Source organism: Sciurus vulgaris, assembly GCF_902686455.1.
Source record: "Sciurus vulgaris genome assembly, chromosome: 15".
Classification (NCBI taxonomy): domain Eukaryota; kingdom Metazoa; phylum Chordata; class Mammalia; order Rodentia; family Sciuridae; genus Sciurus; species Sciurus vulgaris.
In genome coordinates, this window is record NC_136476.1 from 50,832,530 (window position 1) to 50,853,878 (window position 21,349).

A 21,349-nucleotide genomic window follows, 5' to 3' on the forward strand; every position below is an offset into this window, starting at 1 on the left:
TCAAATGAAGCTCTGTGATCTGTCAGTTCAGGGACCTGCCAAGAAAGGAAATCTGATTATACTTGCCATGTCTTGTTCTGAGAAATCCTCATTTCCTTTGTATCTTTTCAAAACCTATTCTGCAGCCAGGCACAGTGATGCACACCTGTAATCCCAGTGATTTGTGAGGCTGAGGTAGGAGGATTTCAAGTTCAAGGCCAGCCTCAACAACATAATGAGAACCTGTTCCAAATTAAAAATCTTAAAAATAAAAAAGAACTGGAAATATAGCTCAGTGGTAAAGCTCAGGGTTCAAGCTACCAAAAAACAAAAATGAAACAAAATAACATTTTAAAAATCCTATTCTTGAAAAAGAGTGTATAGTTTGCAGAATCAACTTTGTTTCCCTACCATAGTTTGGATCTTGAATGTCCCTGCAAAGGCCCATGTGATAAAAGCTTGGCCCCTAGCTTGGTGCTTGTGGGAGGTGGAGTCTGCTGGGAGGTCTTAAAGTCATTGGGAACAAGCCCTCCAAGGGGATTACAGGATCCTGGCCTCTTCTTTTGATAGCTCCTGGTCACAAGGTAAGTGGTTTAAACTGCTCTGCCACGTGCTTCCTCCATGATTGCTGCCTTGCCACAGACCCAAAGAAAGGGGGTCAATTGATCATGAACTGAAACCTCCAAAACTGTGTTGAAAATGAACGCTTTCTCTTTATCATTTGATTATCTGGGGTACTTGCTATAGTGGCCAAAGCCTGAATAACTTCCTCCTTGTAAGGGACAGGTGTTGATTATGTCTGCCTTGTACTCATTACTCCTGGTAGGAGACTCCTACTCTTCTCCATGTGATTGGGTTAGGCTGACCATGGACTTTTCAACAGACCCTGTAACTTGTATATAGACACTCAAAACACTGTATTACCTCTGGCCATACTGATTCAGGGATAAACACATGGCCTAAGGAGGGCTTATGAACAACGTTCAATGCTTCCCCTAGAACTTCTGTAACAAGTCTTGAGAAAAAGGCTCTTCCTTTCCTCTGCAGTTGTCAACCTGGAGTGAGTATTATATTAGGTTTCTAGGACTCCTGTAACAAATTGTCATAGACTTCGTGGCTTAAAACAACAGAAATTTATTCTTTCACAGTTCTGTAGGCAAAAAGTCTTGATTCAAGTTACTAGCAGGGTCACACTCCTTCTGAAAGCTATAAGGAAGAATCTTTCCTTGCCTCTTCTGGCTCTGGTGACTCAGCAATCCTTGGGCCTTCCTGGATTTGTAACTGCACCAAACAAATTTCTAACTCAGTCTTCACATGATCTCTCTGTGTATGATTCTCTTCTGTAAGTGTGTTCTCTCCTTTTCTAAAAATACACCAATCATTGTATTGAGGATCTACCCAATTCCAGTATAATCTCATTTTGACTTAACTAATTGCATCTGCAAAGACCTTATTTCCAAATAAGGTCAAATCTGAGGTTTTGCATAGACATGAATTTTGGAGGTACAGGATTCAACCCAGGACAGTCATCATGTGGAAAGAACCCGCCTGAGAATTAAGACAACAAGGAGGCAAGAGGAATGTGCCCTGGTATGCCATATCTGACTCCCACTGGACTTTACTAATTGTATGTACTGGTAAGTTCCTCCTCCTTTTTTCTCCCCCTTTAAGTTGATTTAAAGTAATAGAAAGAAACTAATTATCATTTCCTCCTTTTGTAAATTTAGAAAATAACTTGCACATGACCAATGTTTTGAACTTCTCCCTATTGCATACATCCAAAATTCTTTGACAGGGACTAAGCAATTTCATTTGGAATTTCTCTTAGTGCCTTGGATTTACTTCATTGGGCTAGGAAACAAATTTATTTTGAGCAGTTAGATGATCTCTTACAAAGTCTTCAACCGTTTTTTCTTTCTCCTAATTTTTATTATGGAAAATTAGAAAAACATGAAACAGAATAGTATAATTCCCTATTTACCATCCCACTTTTTACAATACCAACATATGCCAAGTTTGCCTTATCTATGCTCCAACTTCTTTCACCTCCTGCAGGATTATTATTATTTTGTGTGTGTGTGTGGTACTGGGGATCAAACTCAGGGCCTTGTGCTTGCGAGGCAAGCACTCTACCAGCTGAACTATCTCCCCAGCCCTCCTGCAGGATTATTTTATAGCAAAGCTCAGATACTATATAATTAATTTACCCTCTTCAACCATCCCCTCTTAAATGTGTTTGATTAGTTCTATCCCCTGCAGGAAAGATAAAATAAAATGCTTCATGCACAGAAAGTGTACTTTAGCCTGAGTGGGGTGGCACATGCCTGTAATCCCAACTACTTGAGAGTTTGAGGCAGGAGTGTCACAAATTGAAGTCCAGCCTGGGCAACTAGCAAGCCCCCGTCTCAAAATTAAAAATAAAAAGGACTGAGGATGTAGCCCAGTGGCAGAACAATTGCCTAGTATTCTTGAGGCCTTGGGTTCAATCCCCAGTGCTGAAAGAAAGAGAGGGGGAGGGATGAAGGAAAGGAGGAAAGGAAGGGGGGAAAAGGGAATATAATAGAGATTTGCTAAATACAGTTCTTGCCCTCAGAATTTTCAATCTCTTAAGAGAAATAAGACAAGAACCCTCTCCAAGCCCTTAGGGAACTTTAATGTGAATTGCCTGGGAAACTGTTAAAATGTAGATACTTCTTGAGAAGGTGAGGCAGAAATTCTGCAATTCTAAACAAGGTCTTTATGATACTAATACTCCTGGTCTGTGGATCACACCTTGGCAAGGCTCTATATCATGATACAAAGAAGAAAATGATAGGGCACTCTATAAGGTAGAAGTGATGGGGCACAGGGCTTAAGAACTGGCTTAAGAACTTGGTGAAGGGCTTATCACAGTTACTCAAATTAATTTTTAAAATATTCTAAGGTGAGATTAACATCATACCAATTACCAAGGGAGACCAAAAATAATTTTTATGAATTCTGGAAAGAGGGAGCTAGCAGGAACTTAGTGGTAAAGCACATGCTTAGTGTGTGAGAGGCTCTGAGTTCAATCTCCAGAACCAAGAAAAAGAAAAGAGAAAAATGGGAAAGAAAAATGATGGGAATGGCTCAGGAGGCTGAGGCAGGAGGATCTCAAGTTCAAAGCCAGCCTCAGCAACAGCAAAACCCTAAGCAACTCAGTGAGACCCTGTCTCTAAATAAAATACAAAAAAGGGTTGGGGATGTGACTCAGTGGTTAAGCGACCCTGAGTTCAATCCCCCATACAAAAAAAAAAAAAAAAAAAAAAAATATATATATATATATATGGGAGAACAACTACATGTCAATTCTATTAAACATATAAAGAGTAAACATCTAGGGGCTAGGGTTCGAGCATCTCAGTGGTAGAGCATTTGCCTAGCACATGTGAGGCATTGGGTTTGATCCTCAGCACCACATAAAAATAAATAAAATAGTGTGTCCATCTACAATTAAAAATATTAAAAAAAAAAAAAAAAGTGAGCATCCATGACTTGGGAGGCTGAGGCTGGAGGACCTCAAGTTCAAGGCCAGCTTCAGGAACTTAGCAAGACCCTTAGTAACTTAATAAGAACCTGTCTCAAAGTTTAAAAATAAACCAATAAAAAGGACTGGGGATGTAGCTCAGTGGCAAAGTGCCCTGGGTTCAATATCGTACCCACCGCCCCCGCAAAACAAAACGTGTCTAGCCAGAACAAGATGACTCCTTTCTCTAAAACTTTACTCCTTTGAAGGAAAGGGACTAGGTAGCCATTTCAGTACTGCCTTACCTCACCTACCAAGCACAGCTGATTGAACTAGGCTAGGCGTGAGCAGCTGACCTTAAGTGAGGCAATGAGATGGCCTCTTCTGAGTCTGGATTTGAAATACAAGACTGCCAGTCAGCCCTTGGGTGTGGTGGAATTTAGATGACGTAAACATTTCCCCTCTGCCAAAGCTCAGAGAAACAAAGAAAGCTGCGAGAATGAAACAGACCACAAAGAGGAATGGCCATAGAAAGGAAGAGATGGCACTGCCTACATTCCTGAGGTTTCCTTGCCCCCATTCTGGTCCTTCCTGGGGCCTATTCCCACATAAATTTCTGCCCATGGATACGCACCTCAAAACCCAGGGTCTTCTAAAAACCTTCCAGGTTTTGTACAAGTGAATTTCAGATTTTCAAAATCAAAGACAAATAGAAACAGTTATACACGTGAGAACAAAAAGGAAAGAAGGACCTAGCGATGCAGGTCAGTGTGGGTCCCCAAAGTAGGAGTAGGTAGACCATTCCTGAAAGGAACAAAGTTTCAGAAGCCAGAAAAGAAACCTTCATCCTGCAGGCAGAGAGGACCATATCCTGCTTCTGGCTTCCTTTGAGGCCACCAGATTCATACTGATTACTTGCCTGGCGATCCCCATCTGGCAATTCCCTTCAGTCTTTCTGATTGTGTTGGAACTAGTCTTGCCAGAAGGCACCTTGTTCTCATCAAGTGCTGAGGGCCACAATATCCTTGCTTTACTGCAGTAAGAGGTTGGTTATAGTCTGATCCTCCCACATGTCTGGAAAGAGCTGATTCCAACTGGTTGTTGTTCTGCCCATCTTCTTAATTAGCATGCCACCCTCCAAGTCCCCATATTGGGAGGTGTGAGGCTTGGCTGTGCTTCAGGTAGTTCCTGAAGTCAAAAGCAATTACCCATGCCTAGTCCCCTAGGTTACAGATATGTGACCAACTTGTCCAGATTTGCCTCGGACTACTTTTATTTTGTAGTATTATTTTTGTATGTGTGCAGTACTAGGAATTGAATGTAGGCCTTGCACATTCTAGGAAAGTGCTCTACCACTGAGCTACTTTCCCAGTCCCAGCCCACAACTATCCCAGTTTTAAAACTGAAAGTACTACATCTCAGGAGCCTTCTCAGACCCTGGAGAACTGGGAGGTTAGTCAACCTAATTACATAGCCCCCTGGGTCCTCAATGAAAACCTGCCTGAGCATTGAACCCTGAAGTTATCATTCCAAGGACACCAAAACTCTAAATCACACCCTCTCAAGAATTCCCACTGAAACTGATATCTTTCTGTGAGTCTATAGACAATATAACACAGTCTGATTAAACATAGTTTCAGAAGCCTCTATTCAATAATTGGGTGGCCTTGGACAAGCTGTGTAACTTCTCAGGACCTTACCTGAAAAGTACAAGAATGGCAAAAGAATAAGAATGGCATATTTACCAAGATGTGGTGGGAATACTATCTGAGAACTCCTCTCAGCCTTCCTGATTGTGTTAGAACCAGCTATATCAGAAGGCACCTTGTTCCCATCCAACCCTGAGGGCCACAGTGTCCCTTCTTTATTGCCATTGGAGGTTATAGTTTGTTTCTAAAGAGAGTTTCATTCTCTTAGCTTCCTCCCCCGCGCCCCCCCCCCCCCCCCCCGCCCCGTGCGCCAGTACTGGGCATTGAACCCATCCCTATTCTTTTTTATTTTTATCTTATTTTGAGAATGGGTCTGGCTAAATTGTCCAGGCTAGCCTTGAATCTATAATCCTCCTCCTCAGCCTCCCTAGTAGCTGGAATTTCAGATGTGCCATTTGTACCTGACCATTTTCTTGGCTTTAATTTTTTAAATATTTGAACAAATAAAATAAAAAGTCAGTGGTTATTTTCATGCCCTTACACTGATCTAGTCACTATCTCCTCCTCCTGGGGAAGTGAGGGGATCTCTACTGGGTACACTTTAGAGTGTCAGTAGCAAGGTGTGGACTCTGCACAGAGCAAAGGGAGGGCCCAGGCTATCTCCAGAGGCCTCACCTAATTCTTGCTCTCTCTGGGCTCCAGAGGTTAGGTCCTCAGCCAGAAGTGGGACTGAGGGACTGAGAACTCTGGAAAGACAGAAGAGGCACGAGCATGTTTTGTGTATGCTTGGTGGGGGCAGCTTATACGGTCCTTGCAGCCAGCTAGCCCACTTGACCATTGTCTCTAGGAGGTGAGGTCTGTCTGGTGACAAAGGCAACCTGGCTCATGTAGATGTATTCATTGTTGTTCACCACTGAGAAGTGTATACACCAGTGCAGGCTTTGTGTGACATGATGACAGCAAATCCCAAAGCCCTGGTGCTGGGTTTCAGGCCCTCTAAGGAGAAAACCCCAGGAGTATGTGGAGGTCTCACCACCTCCCTGTGGGCCAGCCACACCAGGCCAACTCTCAAAGGCCTCTTGTAACTGTCCTTTCTCTCATCTTTCCCCACTTTGATAAATGTCCTGGGATTAGCCCTTCTGTGTTTATTGGATGAGCAATTTGTGTCTGTCTGAAAAGCTACGTCTGAATAATATTTGGCACAAGCTGAAGAAACATGATCCTCTGCATTTCCCTCCAGCCAGCTTTCTGGAGCCAGCCTGTCTCCTGCCAGCAGAGGTATTCAGTTCTACAGCTGAGCCTGGCAGCTAAACATCATTACCCGGAGCCAGTGAGGGTGGGTGGAAGGGGAGGGATGTCCCTAGGGTGGGACTGAGAACCCAAGGGATGGAGGGGCAGTGCAGTGAATTGGTCAATAGTTCTAGAGTGCCTGCAATAATTTTAGATAGTCACAGATGCCCATGGCAACCACCATGACCTGAGGATAGGAAAACCACGTTCCCCATGCAGCTCAGGAGCCTGGGTGGATACCTGGGCCCAGAGCCCCAGGTATGAACCGCAGCAGAAGAGACTCAAGGGAGTCCAGTATCCAGATCCCAGGTCTGATAGGGCAATTAATGCTGCGCTCTTGAGGTTTGTGTGGGGTGGGGCACAGGTGAGGGATGGGATATACTGCAGCTATTTAAATGTTTCCTGCCTCTGTCAGTACAGGTCTCAGAACTGGGGAGGACAGAGCTTGCAGCTGTGGCAATCAGAGGGTCCAGTTATGAGGTACTGAGAAGCATAGAGAAGAGGGAACTTGGTAGGTGTGGGTATGTCAACAACTTCCTTTGACTACACCCCCGACCCCAAGCCTATTGCTGTGCCCTTTCAGTACTCTCAGCTCTCTTCTTAGGGCCACCACCTCTCTTTATATTCTATTACTCATTTTTTTTTTTTTTTTATTCAACCTCTTTCCCACTCTCTGCAAGTCAGAGATCAGATCAAAGCTAGGGCACCTTCCCTGTGTCCCTAACAGTGAGCACAGATCTGGCCACTAAATGGTTTCACGAGTAAGGGAATGAATGACCACCCTTCAGTGAGCTCCCAGCACTCAGTGGTCATAGACTTAAAAGAAGATAGCAAATGACAGACCAGACAGCAGAAACCAAGCAGGAAATTGATTCAGGAGTGAAAACTTGGCCACTGTAACACCATCCTCAGAGTCTATGCTGGACAAAGACCTGTATATAAAGCCAGCTCTTTGTGACAGGAAACTTGAGGCACCTAAGTAGTTGTGCACCCATCCTGCTGAAGGTCAAATTGTTATGGGCCCCGCTATATGGGCAATGACTAAACAGATTCCAATTTGCCCTGAGACTGCATGTCATATAGGAATACCCCGCCTCTGTACCCATCAACAGTTGATTAGCATAGCATGTTTGGCAACACAAAATGGCAATTCTTTTTTTTTTAATTAAAATCTTTTTTATTTTTACAGACACATTTTGATTCATTGACCCTTCACCAAATAGAAGAAAAAGTAGGCCTGAATCTCCATCACATTGGCTTAGGACCAGACTTCCTTAACAAGACCCCCATAGCGCAAGAAATAAAGGCAATTCTTATATAATGTAAAATTGTTCTCTTTTTGGTTTCTATTTTTCTTAGACAACATACCCTGTCAGAGAACGATTGTCTAGATGTTAGTAACCATTCTTTAACTTGTACCCAACTAAGGTTGCTTTGACCCACTTCCCCTCTGCTTATGATTTTAGATCTCATGATGTTAGTTTGTAGTTTTAAATCATAACAATAGCCACTTATGATTAACGTACCAACATGCTTTACTTATGGTATAAAAGCCCCTGTAACCCTATGCTCCCGGCTGTCTTTCCAATAGCCATGTTTGGGCGTTGTATGAGACAGTCAGCTGGCCGACTAATTTTGACTCTCAGATTTGGACTTCTCAGTGGTGATCAATCTGCTCCTAAGTTGTGCCCCACAACAGAATGGTGTTTCATGTGGTCCCAAGTATTTGGTAAACAGCTTTGGGATCCCTACCTTGTTCCACACCTCATAGGACACCATCTGTCCCTCTAACAGAAAAAAACATGTGCACCCATCAAAAGAAGGAACCATCTGTGCTCTAGCAGAGGCCTAGAAAGGGGGTCATGAAAGTTCAGAAAAGGAAGAGATTAATTTCACTTGGAGGAGTAAGGAAGGTTTCATGAGGATAGGGTGACATCAGAACAGCCCTAGGACAAGGTCTGCAAATGCACACCAGGGTTGCCATTCCCCGCCTCCTCCCCACCACCCTGCCACCACCACACACACACACAATTTTTACTTATTAGTTGCTTTTTTTTTTGGTGGTGGTGGTGGTGCTAGTGCTGGCACCTGGGGCCTTGCACATGCTAGGCAAGTGCTCTACTGCTGAGTTACACCCCCAGCACACACATACCATATCTGGTATTCATGAAAGATTCTGGAAACTGATCCCTTTATCCTTTCACTGAGCCCAAGTATGTCCATACAGTTCTTTTCATCATAACTCTCCAGCCAGACAATCAAAGGCATCACGTGAGAATAAAATCCCTTTGCTGTTCTACACCTTGGGAGGTGTGTACAATTGAAACATTCAGAAGTGGGAGACAAAAAGAACAGCGAGGAGAGGTGCCGTGGAGGGAAAATGCTGAATCCAGGCAATGATGGCGAGTGGGCTGGCTAGACTCATGGGGAAAGTTTGTGATCGGGGAATCTGGATGGCATGGCTGAGAAAGTAGGTTGCGGAAATATCTGGATTAGGGTTTTTCCAGACTAGGGAATTTAGGATCAGGCCTGAGGGAGAGAGGGACTGGCACAACTGTTTTCAGGAAGACATTCTGACAGTAGCAGGCAGGGAGGGCTGGGCTGGGAGAAGCTGGAGGCTGGTAGACCAGCCAGACAATCATCTCAGGCAACAAGTAACGAAACCTTCTCTGAGCTCCTGCAGCACTTGGCAAAAACATCTGTTCAACACTCATCCCACTGTCTCTCTTGGAGCTGTCTTTTGACAGCCTGACGGCCCACAGGCCTGTGGCTTTCTTAACAGCAGGGACTGTTTGCTGCCTCTCTTGGGCCCCCCGCCTGACATGGTTCTTGGCAGGTGTTCATTATATATTTGTAAAGTTACTGAATAGGGTAGTGAAAAAAGGACAAGGGACGTACAGAGAAGGGCACAGATTTCCGGGATAACATCCTGTTTAGCAAGTGCAGTTCCTCAGGCCTGGGCATTGGGGCAGCTGTCTTTTGTTGTGTGTGGAGGAGTAGAGGCATGTGCAGGCAGATTGGAAGGGAAGAAACCACAGCCCGCTCCAGTTGGAGTGGGAGTTGCCATCTGTGTGTGTGTGTGTGTGTGTGTGTGTGTGTGTGTGTGTGTGTCTGTCTGTCTGTCTGTCCCTTTGTCTGTCTGTCTTGCAAGAACTTTTTGCTTTTCTCAGAGACATAGATGGCCCCACAGGAGAACTCACAATCTATAATCTCCTAAGTTACCTTAAGAAGTATAATAAAGGTCTTTTTTGGTTGCAGATGTTGGAAACTCAATGTAAGTGAGTGGAGGGAAGATGAGATGTTTATTGGCTCATAAGATGCATTTGGGAAGAGCCAGAACCAGTGACTCCCACAATGCTAAGTCTCCTTCTGTCTCTAATGTCTGCTTCTCTCTCCACACACCAGCCTCATTCTTACAAGCCTGGCTTCCTCCATAGGCTGGCAGCCTGGCAGCCTGGGTCATCTCTCTGAGAGCTTCTTCATCAGAAAGGCACCAAAGACTTCTTCTCTCATGTCCCAATGTCAGAGCTCCCTGGAGAGGATTCTGATAGGCTCTGTTTTTGTCAGGATCCTGCCCCTGGCCTAAGACCAAACCTTAGCAGTGGCTAAGGAAGCAGGGCTATGTAAGAAGGAAATCTGGTCCACCAAAAACCTCATAGTTGTAATGGGAAAAGGAGTATTTTCCAGAGGCAGAGCCAGCAATAAGACCTCTGAGTTCTCTGCGTATGTTAATTATTTTGCACCATTCCAATAGGAATTACTATTGTAATTTTTTTTTTCCAGTACTGGAGATTGAACACAGACTGCTCTACCACAGAATGAAATTCCTTTTCTTTTTCTTTCTTCCTTTTTTTTTTTTTTTTTTTTGAGACAGGGTCTAGCTAATTTCCCAGGCTCCCCTGAACTTGCTGTCCTGCTGCTTTACCCTCCAGAGCAACTGGGATTTCAGGTATGCTTCATGGTACCCAGCTTGTTATTGTAATCTTTTTTTTCTCTCAGTACTGAGCATTAAATCCTGGACTTCACGCATGCTAGCCAGTCCCTCTACACCGAGTTATAGCCCCAAACCCGACTGCAATCTTGACTACCCTTGGGAATGATAACCTCAGGAAACCAAGGCACAGAGAGGAGTAACAAATTACCGTAAACCATCAGCTAAAAAATGGTGAAAATTTAATAAATAGGTAGTTAATAGAAGACAAGGCGGGAAATGGAACTAGAATTTGAATCCATTCAGTCTAGCTCTAGACTCTGTGTCTTCCCATTATATTATGTTGCCTAGGTACTATAGAAGAAAACAAAGCAAGGTATAGGGATGAGAAGCAGGAACATAGGTAATTTCTCCCAGGAAAATCTGAAGACTGGGCTGAGGAATCTATGGGAAGTGATTGATCCAGTGTTGCCATGGCAGTCATCAGTAAGAAACTCCACTACCCATCAATCTTATTAGAGATATCCAAAAAGGGATATTTCGTTTTGACTTAATCATACTTCTATCTTAACTTACTTAAAGTAGAATTTCAGGAAGCCAAGAAAAACAAATGAAAGAACAATGAGGTCCCATTTTCACCTATTAAAAATTTAAGCAGTCAGAAGTATAATAGCTATTCTGGCAGTGGTAGGGAAATGGTTTGCTTCTAAATGGTTGGTGACAGGATAAAGTGGTCCAACCTGTGAAAAGCAATTTATTTGGTCATGAGGGTCAAAAGCTACTAAAGCTTTTTTTTTTTTTTTTTAACCTTTGACCTAGTAATTTCAGTCTTTAAAAACAGCTCAGTCACAAAACAAAACCCAACTAGTGCCATATGTAAGAGGTACATGTGTAAAAGGTACAAAACAAACAAACAAAAAACCTCTATTAAGAAATTCTTTCTTAAATAATTCTCAGAGTGCAAAATGACTTGAGGAAAAAGTGATGGTTCCCAAGGAAATAATCCAAAAGGTAAGTCAAAGGAATGGGCATTCAAAGGAATGTGGCTACAGCCCACCTAATCTTCAGGTAAGGATTCATAAGGAGGAATTCTGAATAGTGCAAGCTCCAACTGATAGGTTGACTGCTCTTAAAAAAGAAATTAAAAAAAAAAAAAGTTGTTTTCTTCCTACGCTTACTTAACAAGTGCTGTAGTTTGGATATGGTTTGTCCTCCAGAGATTTATGTGCTGGAGACTTGGTTCTTGGTGTGGTGATGCTGAGGTGGAGCCTTTAAGAGGTGGGGCCGAGTAGGATCTAATTAGGTCAGGGAAGGATCAGGGGAGACACCCTCCCGCAGGGATTAGTGCAGGTCTAGTGGGACTGGATTAGTTCCCCTGAGAACAGGTTGCTGTAGGGGAGGCTGGCACCTCCCTGTATCCTCTTTCGCAATCACTGCTCACCTTTTCCTCCAGTCTCCCTTTCCACTCTTACAAAAGCTCCTGCCATTGTGTTGCCATTTGCCATGAGGCCCTCACCAGGGCCAAGCAGAGGCTGGAACCATGCTCTTCGACCTCAACAACTGCGAGATAAATAAACCTTTTTACTTGTAAGTACTCACCCTTGAATATTTTATTACAGCAGCACAAAATGGACTAAGACATCAAACATATGTGCCAGACCCTGTTCATTTCTCCTTCCAGGGAGCAGCAGCCTGGGGCAAGGCAGGGCCCTAGAGGTGACATGAATGTGAACCCAGGGCCTAGGCTAGACCCTCATTTGAGGGGCTAGAGGGAGCTCCAGGAATAGGAGGAAAAAAAGGTAGAGGTTGTACCAGGTACAAGACATTAGAGCTAGACTTTAAGAGAACTAAGATTTCATTAGAACAGAACGTCTGTGAAGAGCATTACAGGTGGAGGAAACTACGAGAGCAAAGGCCCGAAGAACTAAAACTGCACATTCTGTTCAACCCCACTAACTAGTTCTAAGAAAAGGAGAGGCCAGACATGGTGACACTCCCTTGTAATCCCAGCAATTTGGGAGGCTCAGGCAGAGGATTGCAAGTTTGAGGCCAGCCTCAGCAACTTAGTGAGGTCCTAAGTAATTTAATACCTGTCTCAAAATAAAAAATAAAATGGGCTGGGGATATGGCTCAGTGGTAAAGTACCCTTGGGTTCAATCCCCTGTACCAAAAACAGCAAACAAATAAACAAAAACACAAAATACACACAAGGAAACAATAAGGAGAGAAAAGAGTATGGACTGGTCAAAGATAAGGTTCTTCTTTCCAGAGTTAACCCCTTTCTTTACCTGGGCTTCTGATTGTGGCTTCCTCTTTGTGACCTTAGGTAAATGATTTCCCCTAAGACTCAGTTTGGTCATTTACAAAATGGAACTGATAATGCCACCTGGTTTTTGTGAGAATCAAATCAGAGTTGTTATGGTAAGAGTTTAGAATCTCAGACATTCATCCACAGGAAATACTGGTTCAGTGTGCCTGCACTTGTTTTATACATGAAAAATCCTTCTCCAACTTAACTGCATTTCTTCTTCTCCTTGAAGTTTTTTCTTTTTGTTCCTTTTTTGGGGTATTTTTGTTTTGTTGGAGACAGTGTCTTACTATGTTGCCCAGGCTGGTCTCAAACTCAAAATCCTCCTGCTTCAGTCTCCCAAGTAGCTGAGATTATAGACACGTGCCAATGCTTCACAGCAAAAGTTCTTCAAAAATTTAAAAAAAATTTTTTTAATTGTAGAGGATACAATATCTTTATTTATTTTTTTAATGTGGTGCTGAGGATGGAACCCAGTGTCTCATACTTGTGAGGCAAGTACTCTACCACTGAGCCACAACCCCAGCCCCTGTTGAAGATTTTGATGTGCCTGATTCTCCCCTTCCTAAAATTTCTTCCAAGATTCCCTCTGCACACTTAGATACCAGGTTATCAACTCCCTGAGGAGACAGAGATGACACTTCCTGGTACCCCCAAGAAATAATAGTTAATCAAAAAGATAAGAATGGGATTGGGGAGATAGCTCAGTTGGTAGAGTGCTTGCCTTGTAAGCACAAGGCCCTGGGCTCAATCCCAGCACCACCACCAAAAAAAAAAAAAAAAGAATCCCTTAATTTAGCACATCTTTAGTCAAAGTCACAGCCAGGGTATATGGTGCCAACTACTATGCCATAAACACCAGGGGCCTCATAGATAAACATGTCTACAGAGTCGGCAGCAACTCCATATTCTTTGGTGGATTTTTCCCCTGAAACTTTCAGATAGCATCTTTCATTCCTGATAACTTCATCCATGATGAATGTGAAATGGAATATTTACAAAATTGCTCTAGAAATATGTGCAAAATGTAGTGAAATCCAAGAGAAGAAGAATGTAAGCCTCACTGGTTTGGAGCTAGACTTTGCAAGATCAGCAGAGAAAGAACATGAGGATTGAAGGAAAAAAAATTACAGTGAAGAATAGAGCTCAGGGTCCCTGCTGCTTCTTGTAAGGCTGAGCAACTGTTTCCGATGAGGCCGTGCCCAGTGGCAGGGACACAGCAACTATTAACCTTGTAGAGGGTTCTCTGCAAATCCTCCTCTCTCTGCCTCAGCCCTCCCAGCCTTAAATCATTGTTCAGAGTTTTTTCCCTGAGGAGCACTGAGATTTGCCAGAGTCAGAGTGAGCAGTAATGGAACAGAAATTAGGAGCTGACTGAGTTATAGTCCTAGCTTTTCTATTCTTAACTCCTAAGCTTTTATGGAGTTCTGAGGGTTAAGCTGCATTTTAAAAGGCCACACACGGAAAACTCACCATTAGGGAAAAAATTAAGTTAGAGCCCTAAGTCACAGCTGACATTAGAATAAATTCCAGATGGCTCAAAGATTTGCATGTAAAATATGAAATCATAAAAATAGTAAAAGAAGAAAATAGGTGGATATTTATAATTTTGGAAGGAAGGGGGACTACAAAATATAGTTCTAAGTTTAGTACCAAAGGCAAATAATAAAGTAAAAGTTAACACTAGTAAAAAAAAAAAAAAATCATGCATCAGAAGACTGTGGCAAAAGTAGAAGGGTTAAGAAAAAATCCAGGAGACAATTGGTTCCGCATGAACTGGTGGAAAATAAAGAGAGGGAAGAGAGATTTGAGAAAATTATCAGATCATCAGGATGCTTCCCTCGTAAAGAGCTACATGATCTGCTTACAGAGGAAAAGGAAGAAGAACCCATGGAATACATTTGATTTGAAATTTTTCTTCCAGTGATGACCAAAGTACTTCTGGAAAAAGGATACAGACCATTCAGAAGATGTCCTTCTTTGAGTTTTTGAGGTTTTAGATTCAGCTAAACATGGATTTCTTACCAAGGGAGAACTGTTCAAGTATAAAAATGCAAAAGGCGAGTCTCTTTCTCAAGAGGAAATGGAAGAAACATTGTCTGCTGTAATTGATCCAGAATCAAATTCAGTTAATTACAAGGACTACATAAGAATGATGGTGACAGATGAAAATTAAATGTTCTGAAGACTTAACTTGTAGTTGAAGGGATAATTTGAAAAATTGTTTGTTTTTGTTAATTTCACCTTTTATATTGTAATTCTTTTATCTGATATTTAATGCCTTGTGACATAACTATTTAAAGATATTTTGTTTTCTAAAGATGATCATAACAATTTTAAACATAACTAATATATACATACTTATGAATTGGCAAATTACTGATTATTTTTATTTTTTAATTGTTTAAATTTTTTCATTTTTTTAGTTGTCAATGGACCATTATTTTATTTATTTATGTGTGGTACTGAGAATCGGACCCAGTGCCTCACACATGCTAGGCAAGTGCTCTACCACTGAGCCACAACTCCAGCTCCTGATTATTTTTAAATTACTCTTAAAACATTTTAACAGTAAAAGTGGATTATTGTTTATTTTCTATAATAAAACCCATGTTACCATCAAGGTAAAAAAAAGAGAGAGAAAGTATAAAGAAAGAAAAAAAAGAAGGAAGGGTGGAAGAAAAAAACTCCGAAGTCAGTTAATGGGTTAAGAGAAAAAGAGGGCCCCGGGCCATTTGTTGGCGTAGTAGATTGGGCAACCATATTTGGAATAGCTGAGACATTTGTCCACTTCCTTCTCTTGACACTCGTACTTATCAGCCAGCTGCAGGGTGAATTTACTCCAGACCAAACCAGTGAGTGCACCAGGCAACATATATATGTGTGTATGTATGCATTGTGTGTGTGTGTGTGTGTGTGTGTGTATGCCCAACCAGCACATTCTACTCCTCCTGCGAAAGTACTGCATACACAGTTAACAGTAGAGACAAGAACAAGAATGCACAATTAAAAGATAAACAGGAGCCCTGCAGCAGTGCAAACCTGTAATTCCAGTCACTCAGGAGGCTGAGGAAGGAGGATCATAATTTAGAGACTAGCCTCAGCAACTTAATAAGACCCTGACTCAAAATAAAAAAATAAAAAGGAATGGGGGTGTAGTTCAGTGGTAGAGCATTTGCCTAGAACACAATAGACTCTGGGTTTGATTCCTAGTACCAAGAAAAATAAAAGAGAAAGATGAAATATCTAGAATTACCAAAACATTTGAGTAAAATCAACCCTGTGAAACAAGACCCTGAAAATCCATTATGGGAGACCAGACTATGCCACAACAAAATACGACACTTTGGCACAAGAATTACTTTGAGTTGAAGGCAATTGAGAAGAAGGAAATATATACATATATATGTATATTTTTAATATATCTCTGCCCCCTGCCCATTTACTAAGAAGCAGGACATAGATTTACAAAGACAAAGGTGTCCTCCTCCCTTGTCTACCCAGAAGAACAAAGGATAACCACTGAAGGCAACTTCAGAGCTTAACAGCCTGGAGATGGCATGAGGGGAATCTTTATAACAAGCTTACTAACCAGCCTTTTTCTGCCATTTATTTGCATTCTTGCAATTTTCTATCTCAAGAGGCTTAAAGTCTTTTTCCTTTGTCTTATCACTTCTCTAACATTTACTGTTCTTTGTTAAGGTACTACAAAAACTGAAATTCAAAGATATCTCTTTGAGAATTACTCATTCCCTAGGTATCTACCATGTATACATTGAAATATTCATGTTAATAAATTATTTGTTGTTCTCTTGTTGATCTGTCTTTTGTAACAGGGGTCCATTCCAACTAAAAATTTTGGGAGAGGGGCTGGGGGTATAGTTCAGTTGGTAGAGTGCTTGCCTCACATGCACAAGGCCCTGGGTTCAATCCCCAGCACCAAAAAAAAAAAAAAAAAAAAAAAAAAAAAAAAAAAAAAAAAAACTCGGGGAGAGCAAAAGAAAGCAATTATTTTTCTTCCCTATTTTGTCCATCAACAGAAAAATGAATGCCAAAAGAAATCTCAGAATTGATAAGTACTAACAAGGCTGTAGATTAAATGTAATTAATGTCTTCACCAGATAGGTGAAAGGTAATATATTTCTATTAAAAAGAATCAGGTAGAGATTTTAGAAATTTAGAACTCATGTTTCCAAATGAATGCTCAATAGACTAAATACAAAATAGAGGGCTGTGGTTGTGGCTCAGTGGTAGAGCCCTTGCCTAGCATGTGTGAGGCACTGAGTTTGATTCTCAGCACACATAAAAATAAATGAATAAAGTTCCATTGACAACCATAACTAAAAAATATTTTTAAAAAATAGATATAGTTGAAGAGTGAATAATTGAATTGAAAGATCAAACTGAGAAATTCTCCTGAGCTGAAGTTCAAAAGAACAAAGTCAGTTAGTACAAAAGAAAAGGAAGCATGGAGGATGGTTCCAGAAATTCTACCATCCCATTTTATAGGAGTTTTAGCATAAGGAAACAGAGAAAATGGAAGGAAAAAATGAAGAAAATAATAGAATATTTACTAGATGTGAAAAAGTACATAAGCTTCACATTAAAACAACTCACTGAACACCAAGAAGAACAAACAAAAAAATCTACACTCAGATTATGATCAAATTTTAGAATATCAAGCATTAAAGAAAATATTAAGTAACTTTGTTCCATCCACTTTCACTGGTAAGTGCATTTTTCTAGGAAGAAGATACAAAACAATTATCCAATTCTCAAAAGAGCAACCGAAAAAGGAAGTCTAAGGACCGCTGTTTTTGATGAAGGCAATGTCTACAAGGAGGGGTTCTGGAAAGGAGGTTCAGCCCCTAAGTGAGACCTTTCTCTGAAGATTCCTCCGCATCTGGTCCCATTCATCTTTTTGTTTGTTTGTTTGTTTTTTGCACTCTTGGTCAAGCTCAAAACCAGACTTTTCTTTTTTTAGCTTAGACAACACACTATTATACTTTCTTCTTTCTGGGAGGAACATCTGCAAAGATTTTCCCTCAGGAATGTGTCTGTTTTTGAAAGGCTCTAAGACTCAAGAATGAGTCTCTAAGATTCATTTGCTACTCTTAAGATCTAGTCAGGGAAATGGAGGGTGGGATCATGAAAGCCCACTGTATTCTTTTAGTGTTGGGGGCAGGGAGTCAGAACTAGGAGTCTGGAAGCCCTGGCCCTACTTTCTCCAACTATGTGATTCAGACAGGTCACTTTTACTGTCTGAGCCTGTTTCCCGGTCCATGAAAAGAGAACACATTTGTTCTGCTTCTCAGGATACTTCTGAAGTTAAGATGATAAAACAATGAGGTCACAAAGTTCTAAACCATGCAAATCCCTTCAAGGCACAGACAGGCAATGTCATTTTGTAAAGTGTTCTGTATAAGACATAGGAAATGTTAGGAACTCTGGCTTAACAAAAATGCATGGGAGATAAATTTGGTCCTGAGTCACCAGCTTATGACCTCTTCTCTAAACAAAAATAAGGATAATCAGAGTAAAGCTGCTCTCAAAATCTATGTAAAATAAAATTATGCTTTTCTCCCTGTTGTGGGTTGAATTGTATACACACACACACACACACACACACACACACACACACACAACATATTAAAGTGCTAATCCACAGAACCTCAGGGGACTTTATTTGGAAATAGGGTCATTACAGATATTCTTACTTACATTGAAATGAAGTCATACTGAGTAGGGTTGGCCTCTAATCTACTCAGTCCACATAAAGACACAGAGACACAGAGAGATGTCGAATGAAGATGGAAGCATGGGGAGCCAAAAAAATGTCAAGGATCTGTAGCCTGGGAACTTGGAGACAGGTATGAAATAGATTCTCCCTCGGCCATCGAAAGAAACAAATCTTGCTGACACCTTGATTTCAGACTTCTAGCTTCCGAAACAGTAATAAAATAAGGTTTTGATGTTGTAAGCCACCCGAGTTTGTGACTTAGTCACACACCATACAACAATCTAGTCAATAATGGTTTACCTATAAAACAATGGTTCCAGCCCAGCATGGCGGTGCACACCTGTAATCCCAGTGGCTCAGGAGGCTGAGGCAGGAGGATCCTGAGTTCAAAGCCAGCCTCAGTAGTTTAGCAAGGCCCTAAGCAACTTAGTGAGACTCTGTCTGTAAATAAAATATTAAAAAGGGCTGGGGATGTGGCTCAGTGATTAAGCACCCCTGAGTTTAATCCCCAGTACCAATAAATAAATAAATAAATAAATAAATAAATAAATAAATAAATATAAAAACAAAGGTCCCATTAGGATTATAATGGAACTAAAATTTTACTATCACCTTGTGATTTCATAATTGCGGAAAGCCATAGTGCAAAGCATTACTCACATGTTTGTAGTGATGTTCCAGTAAGCAAATCTGTAAAAGCATGGCATATACAATTGTACATGATGCTTAATAATGATAATAAGTGACTGGTATTGGTTTGTAAAGACTATACTCTGGTTTTTTTGGAATGTATTTCTTCTTATAAGAAAGAAGTTATTGTAAAAATAAAAGTGCCAGGGCTGGGGTTGTGGTTCAGTGGTAAGAGCACTTGGCTATCATGTGTGAGACACTGGGTCTGATGTTCAGCACCACATATAAATAAATGAATAAAAGAAAGGTATATCAACATCTACGAAAAATATTTTTAAAATAAATAAATAAGGAGATAGAAGATGGCGGACTAGAGGGAGGCTGCGTTCCTTATCACTCCGTAACACCGGTTTCAAGCAGAGGATATCTGTTTCTTGGTGAGGCAGTTTTTGCTGCTTATCAATCCCCTGGTGTTTACCCATTTGTCTGCTGTGATGACCTGCAGTCTGCCAGCATATCGACGCTTTTTTTGAGAGCAGATTGCTCACTGTCAGGCGTTTGTCATCCGCCATTTGCCTGCCTCTCGCCTGTCCATCACCTGCCTTACTCCTATCCATCACCCCACTCTCCAGGTTCACCACCCGATCGTTGGACAACAGTCAGCAAACTGATCGCCAACCACCAGTGGAGCACCAGCTGCCTGCTGTTGCCTGGAAGTTCACTGTTACAGTACCTGCAGGTTTGATTACACATGGCTGCCGCCATTTTGAGACAACAGCCAGGCCCTGTAGGACCCCTGGCCGGACTGACTGAGCCCTGTCTCCAGGAACCCTCAGCCCGACCAATCACTCCCTGCCTCTGGGACCCTCATATCGACTGACTGCTCCCTGCTGCCAGGACTCCCAGACCAACTGACTGCGCCCTATCACTGGGACCCCAGACCGACTGTTTGCACCCAGCCTCCAGGATCCCATAACCACACCAAACACACCGGACCTCCAGGACCCCTGCCAGACCAACTGCATCCCATCTCTAGGACCTCCAGCTGACCACATCCACCCCTGAGCTGCAGCTCCCATTTGCCAACACATTTTGAAGCCAGAGAGGCCATCTTGGATAATCCTGGGTCATAGCTCCGATCTTTGGGTGGGGCAAATCCCATCCTGAGACGCCTGCTGGAAGCTTGAAGCTCATTGTCAGGTACCTCTCATGCATCAGGCTACTGAACACTGGGAGGTTTCATTAGTATATGACTGTTATACAGTAGATTTTCTTTTTTCTCCTTTTTAAAAAAATTTAAGTTTTTATTTCTTTACTTTTCTTGCTCTTTTCCTTTTGTTTACCTGTTCCCTCAGAGTCTCTTTCTCCCTTTTTTGCATGCTAACATCCAATTTCTTTTGATTACACTCTCACCCTTTCTATTTTCTAGAACATCTGTATATTTTTTTCTTATCCCATTAACAGCCACATTCTACATCTCTCTGCATCCTCTTTATCCTCCATTAGAAACTGCAGACCTTATTGCAAACCTGCTTGTTTTACTGAAGATAGTATTTGAACTCATTTTGTTTATTATGACAATTTTGTTATTGTCCCCATAGGGGCTATTTGGTCTAGGATTGCATAGTGTCTGATTTGGGCACTGCTAATATTGATCTCCCCTTAAACAAAGGCTTTTGGAAAAATATAGGGCCACTATAAGCCTATAGGGGGAAATCTGCAATACCCCAGATCTGCACTGCTAAAGGGGAAGATACATGAACAACATGAAAAAACAAGGGAAGAAATTGATCCAAACAAATCTAGATTCTATATTAATAGAATCCAATGATAGTATATTAGACGAAATGTCAGAAAAGGACTTCAGATTATACATGATTAAGATGATTCGCGAAGCAAAGGATGAGATAAGAGAGCAAATGCAGGCAATGAATGATAATACCAATAAGCTGAAAGAGCACCTGCAGGAACCAAAGATCATTTCAACAAAGAGATAGAGATTCTCAAAAAAAAAAAAAAGGAAATCCTTGAAATGAAGGAGACAGTAAACCAAATAAAAAACTCAATGGAAAGCATCACCAACAGACTAGACCACTTGGAAGACAGAACCTCAGACAATGAAGACAAAATATTTAATCTTGAAAATAAAGTTGCCCAAACAGAGAAGATGGTAAGAAATCATGAATGGAATCTCCAAGAACTATAGGACATCATGAAAAGACCAAATTTAAGAATTATTGGGATTGAAAAGGCACAGAGTTACAAACCAAAGGAATGAACAACCTATTCAATGAAATAATATCAGAAAATTTCCCAAACCTGAAGAATGAAATGGAAA

At 41.5% G+C, this 21,349-nt stretch overlaps 2 long non-coding RNA genes across 3 annotated transcripts; both read left to right on the plus strand.

Moving 5' to 3' along the window:
• Positions 1-468: 468 nt before the first annotated feature.
• Positions 469-8,372, plus strand: LOC306645489. Of its 2 annotated transcripts, XR_013759672.1 has the most exons (4): positions 469-1,616; positions 6,247-6,390; positions 6,818-6,882; positions 7,592-8,372. It is a non-coding gene; the product is annotated as an uncharacterized lncRNA (long non-coding RNA). The 2 variants fall into 2 exon arrangements; XR_013759673.1 differs by lacking the exon at positions 469-1,616 and having other exon boundaries at positions 3,354-6,390.
• Positions 8,373-10,395: 2,023 nt separating this feature from the next.
• On the plus strand, positions 10,396-14,834 carry LOC306645490. The gene is made up of 2 exons (XR_013759674.1): positions 10,396-11,920; positions 14,512-14,834. It is a non-coding gene; the product is annotated as an uncharacterized lncRNA (long non-coding RNA).
• Positions 14,835-21,349: the final 6,515 nt, after the last annotated feature.